General features: G+C 39.0%; 1 protein-coding gene across 17 annotated transcripts in view; it reads right to left on the bottom strand.

Moving 5' to 3' along the window:
* The window catches only part of bent (projectin protein bent), a 46,030-nt gene extending 44,961 nt beyond the window's left edge, over positions 1-1,069 (bottom strand). For all 17 annotated transcript variants that reach the window (XM_011314237.1, XM_011314234.1, XM_011314233.1 and 14 more), the window contains exon 1: positions 687-1,069. The gene's annotated coding sequence lies outside the window, so the exon portion shown is untranslated. The remainder of the gene's footprint in view (positions 1-686) is intronic.
* Positions 1,070-5,998: the final 4,929 nt, after the last annotated feature.

Raw genomic sequence — 5,998 nt, forward strand, 5'->3', positions numbered from 1 at the left:
AACCATCGATTACATCCCCGCATTTTCCGGATTTTCCATAAATTCCAAAATCTATCCATCGATTACATATGCCCCACCGAATTTCCCTGTATTTTTTTTTCAGGAAAATCCCTGAATTTCCCGGTGAATCGAGGATGAATACGTGGGATAAATTGTAATCCTTCAAATAAGCGACTCGCGAAATGAAAATTCAGTCATGAGTGACGGATTCAAAGCGATACGAATGAAATGCTCTTGGGTTCGGCGCCTCCTCACGTTACGTTTCTCTAAAAATAATACGTACACCGAGCCTAGATACCTAGATAGACAGCTACGAATAGGGAGACACTCCATCTCCACAAAATAACTCATTTCCCCCCAAAAGAAAAACCAAAAAAAAGTGATGAACCTTAAGGTCAGCAGCAAGTCGGACTATTCCCTGGATTTCTACTGGTCAAATAAATTCACCTCCCGAATGTCCATAAAAAAATGCTTGAAAATATTTGGATCTCCACGAATTATTCACAACCAAATCAATTGTTAAAAGCCCAATCAATCATTCCGTAATAATGTACTAAATAAATAATAAATAAATAAATAATTTCACTCCCGCACGTAATTCAAGACACTGATACGTCGAGTCAATACCACAACTTGAATAATTATTGCACATTGTCGTTTATTCATTGATTTTATTGTTAACTTACTTGAGGATAAATAGTTGAATAAACTCTGGGCGTTCGTTCGTCCGCGCACAGATTTTTTGAGCTTTTGAGGTGAGAAAATTGTCGTGGCAGGTAAGAGAGCTCTCTCCTTCTCTCTTATCCGTTTGACAATTAGCTTTTGCTATTAAATAGCTCGTGAATAATGAATCCAATTGAATTGACCGGTCGTTTATCGATGAACTCGTTAAATTCGTCAAAATTTTCACATTGATCACCACTCGGAGGGCATTCCACCCACTCACCTCCCCCCTCACCACACACGGTAACTCCTCTCGGTACAAATGAGTTGTAATTAACTTTTATTTCCTATCTTGTTTCGTTGTCTCGCGTCTGTCTGTCGTCTAAGTTGTTGGCCGTTCCAATCGCCCGTGGCCCTGCGCGCGAACTAACCAAAACTAAATTTTAATCTGCTACTTGAGCCGCTCAAAATCCCAACCCCACCCCTCATTCCCAAACTATTCTCTCACACTCCCACCCTCAACATCAATTTTTTCATGTACAAGCTACATCCACTGTAATTATTGATGTGAAAGGTGTCGCAATGACATCTGCAAACCGTACCATTTTTTTTAATCCTCTTTCTCAATTTTTAATCAATTCAAATTTTCAAAAATAGGGGGATTTAAAGAGAAATTCGACAGTCTCGAGTCGAGTTGAGAAATTTTTTTTTGCAAGTGTAAGAATAAATAAAAATCTGATTTTTCAATTGACGAAATGAGAATTGAATGATTGCACAGATTCGGTTAACCATTCATTGAGATGAGTCTAGAATTATTGTAGATGAACGACAAGTGACGAGCATCACTCGAAAGGTATGCAGATAATTTTGGCAGGAGAGGGTACCATTGTGGGTACGAAAACCGGTGTCGATGAGTAATCCCAAATGTTGTCACTCGGGGTTTGATGACGTTGACCCGTTCGGTCAACCAAGTATTAAAATAAAGTTCTGTCTCATAAGTCTCTAAACAAATGCGAAAAATAAACTGCCCCATATACGACGATTGTGAGAAATCTGCAGTGATGCAAATCGTCGAATTCTCCCACGCATTGACTCGACATTCAGCACAAGCCGCCCCCTCAAAAATTCTCATCCCTATCGCGCAATTAAATTAATTAAAAAATAATGATCCATGTTGACATCGGAAATGACTGGCAATTTATTTCTCTATCTGATTAAAGTCAGTCACATTAAGAATTTCACATGCAAGAAATTCGCATGGGGATGGTGACGACTAAAATGGGTCATGCTGGTTTACTTATGCATTACCATCGAAAATTGCCAAGGTTTCCCAAGGCCCCCGACACATGATGTATTATCCCCAGTAGAAAAAGGAGTCAAGGCCATCAGGTGACACCAAACAGCTCCAGAACAAGAAATTTATAAATAATTTAATTTCCAACTTGGCGCAGCCCCTGTCATATAATTCATACCTGGTGAAATTGTTCTACAAACTAGACTAGATTTTGGTGGAAGGAGGAGCATCTCGGGATAAAGGAAAACAGAGCGAGTGGATGACAGGGGGAAAAAAAGCTATCAGACAAACGAGAGTAAGACAGAGTTCACGTATACAATATATAGATTTTAACAGTCAGTTTGGTCGCAGTTCTGGCAAGCCCCGAGCACTCATCTAAATATAAACTATCGCCCCTCACTGCTCGATCTATCTTTACGTATTAGAATGTATAGCGACCTGAAGGCCCTAGGTATATGCCATCGCCATCCTCATGCAGCTGTCGTCGATAGCCCAGTGTTATTCGGTTTTTTAATGTCACATGGGTTAAGATCACATCACCTATTTCACGGACGGAAACCATTTTCTCAATGTGTTTCATTGAACTTTCAGGTGCTCTAGGATTTTTTTTATAAAATTCTGGAGACTTGGGGGATCAGGTCTTCAAATTCACTTTAATCAGGAATTCGTTCTGACTTAAATTCAGATTGACTCAAGTCATTCCAAAATTTCGCAAGTCTTCCGAAATTCGAATTGTTAATTACGTTTATCTGATATTGAGTCAGGTCATGTGAGAGATCTCCATGGAGATTTTCCCCTCCATCTTTTCCGGGATTAATCATAACCCTCATCAACTTTGATCTAGGAAAATATTATTCAATGGGTTCAATGCACTGGGATCTCGGTTGAGCCCTCCCTTCAACCAAATTTTGCTTTCCATCCCGTAGGTGTATCACCCTGCATTGCGTTTCTTCATGGATTGTGCAACTCCTCAACGCAGATGACTAAAGTTTAAAAACAACAGTGTCGGATAATTTTAACCTTGAGTAGTCACCAGATTATTTGGATTTTTTTCTCAACCAGTTGAGCTAAATATAGATTCGCACGATTGCCTGACAAACAAAATGAGGATTATTAATTTTTGAGTTTCCACTCAGAAAGAAAAATGGTAAATAAATAGTTGTCATAGAGTTGTCAGTGGTGTCATCGAGCCGGTGAAGAAATTCCGTTGAAAATCGCGACGCGAGAAAATTTCAGAATTATTCTCGTCCGAACACTCATTAATTCAGCGAAAAAAAAAATGCGGGAAAACTGGTGGTGTTCCTTTGAAAAAGTGTCGGTTGCTCGAGAATATTTTTAGCAACATTCTCGCGGAGCTAACCGATACAAAAACCAGAAAAAAAAAACGCCAATTGTCACGAGCCAAAAATTGTTGCGTTCCCACTCGAATTATTTCACGGGAATATTCGAGAAACCGGAGATGCAAATCATCGGAATAATGAAAAGTGAACAGATAGTCAGACATTGATCACAAGTAGGATTATGCGAAATGTGAATGAGGGGATAGAATTTTTGGTTGACGATTTCATAAAATGCGAGTGATGAGAACTGGCGGAGATGTTCAATCTCTTCAATGAATTCGGTGACTCGGTAAATCAGCAAAAGGTGGGGCATGCAAGTAGTTGACTGACCGAGATTTTGTTATGAGCTTGCAGTTTATGCATCTTGCATCCCCCCAATTTCAACCTAGCTCTTTAATTTTGTGGGCCACCGCCGAGTGATGAACGGCCGAGTTCTGAATAGATCTGCCAACGAAAACTCACATTGATAAAATGAAAAGAATTATTTCTGCAAACTTATTTATCAAAAATTCCTACAAAAAATATGTCCTTTTTCCAAAACCTGGAATTTTTGCATCAATGTGAGTAAAAATTAAATTTTTTTTCTTATTTTCGCTCCCGTGCGAAAAACCAGAACAGCGGATTCAGGGCGTGATTTTTTTTATTGACCCTTTGTTTAATTCTCCCAGCAAAAAAATATTATTCTCCGCATGTGAACGTGTGAGGGGAAAATATATGGAACGGTCGGTCTAAAATTAACCACCCGTTACGTTCTGGAAATAGGTGTTATGAGTGCGAGTACGAGACATCGGATCATTATGTTGTCTATTCGCATAAGTGAATTTGATTGATTGGGAATAAAAAAATTGTTGCAGTGCCAGACATTCCGATCGTTTCAATCGATCGGCAAAGATCCCCGACCTCAAAATACTCGGCAAATCTCCTCACGATCTTCACGCGCAAATTTTCCTAACGAACGATCATAATTCTCGATGGCATATCGATACTTTCATTCGAATTCCACAGGAAACGATATGTTTATCCAAATCCATCCTCCCTCGTGACGATGAGCAATCGGATGTAATTAATAGACTCATGACCGGTCATTGAGCAATGCAGCAAAAATAATTGTACACTATAAAAAGTCGAACTGTATCGAGATGAAAAATCGGTATGAATAGAAAAATGAGTCAAGTTTCAGCTGAACAATTCGACAGGTCTGAGTCACGTCAACTTTTTTCACTTGCATCGTGTTCATTTTCACTGGTTGATTAAAATTTACCTTTCGACTCGATTCAACGCGATTCAAGTCAATTGAAATCAATCTTGATTGATGATTGACTTGATTAATATTGATTCAAAGAATCAGCCATGGTTAATTATAAAAAAAAATATCTGCAGTACTTGAAGTACAGTGACAAATTTTTTTTCGACGATTATATCCACAATTATAGAAAGCCGGCAATCCCCGATAATCTCGAAATAACGAGAGACTCCGCCCCCTTTTTCTCCTTCTCTGAAGCATTATCCTCAACGATGCCCTGATATTTTTGGGTAGTCAATACAGACTCAAGAGGTGCATGGACAAGAAAGACAAGGCGAGATACCACTGAATAAACGAGGATGAGGAATAATACATTGGCAATGGGTTGGATGAAGTGGGGAAAATAAACGAAAGAGAAAAAGCACAGGGGCATTGGGTGGGGACGATGGAATCACGAAAGCTCAAGACATCAACTGTTGGCGTAACCTGAGCTTTTCTGTACCCCCTACCATATATGTCCGCCTCAAATATTCCTCTCTCACTTCAACTCCTCAACTCACTTCGCCCTTTCTCACTCATTATCTCATCTTCACGGTTACTACCTAGGACATTGACCATTTCATTACCCACTTTTCAGGATTTCCACTTCAATCTTCAATTAGTCCCGCAAATTCAATTAGTTTAATGCTTCCCTGGTACTTTTGGAAAAATTTCGAATTTTCTAATTTTAGGGAATACCTCCTCGATTTTCATGCTCCCCTGATACTTTTTTGAAAATTTCGAATTTTTCAATTTCAGTGAATACCCGAAGAAATCGAGGAGGTATTCACTGAAATTGAAAAATTTGAAATTTTTAAAAAAGTATCAGGGGAGCATGAGAATCGAGGAGCTATTCTCTAAAATTTAAAAATTCGAAATTCCCGAAAAAAATCGAGGAGCTATTCGCTGAAATTGAAAAATTCGAAATTTTTGAAAAAGTATCAGGGGAGTATGAGAATCGAGGAGGTATTCGCTGAAATTTGAAACTTCGAAATTTCCAAAAAAAATGGAGGAGGTATTCACTGAAATTGGAAAATTCGAAATTTTTTAAGTCGCCCCCCTGTCACGAGCCCACGCCCCCTCGGCCCCCAAGCGACGCCCCCAGTCCGCCCCTTGCTCAAAGCTCCAGCGGGCGTATTCACTGAAATGTGACAGTTCAAAATTGTCGGAAAAGTATCCGGGGAACATGAAAAGCACAAACATGAAAAGATTCACGGAAATTGAAAAATTCGAAATTTTCAAAAAAGTATCAGGGGAGCATGAGAATCCAGGAGCTATTCGCTGAAATTAAAAAATTCGAAATTCCCGAAAAAAATCGAGGAGATATTCACTGACATTGAAAAATTCGAAATTTTCAAAAAAGTATCAGGGGAGCATGAGAATCGAGGAGCTAATCGCTGAAATTTAAAAATTCGAAAT

The sequence above is a fragment of the Fopius arisanus genome, unplaced genomic scaffold (assembly GCF_000806365.1).
Source record: "Fopius arisanus strain USDA-PBARC FA_bdor unplaced genomic scaffold, ASM80636v1 scaffold00149, whole genome shotgun sequence".
NCBI classification, from domain to species: Eukaryota; Metazoa; Arthropoda; class Insecta; order Hymenoptera; family Braconidae; genus Fopius; species Fopius arisanus.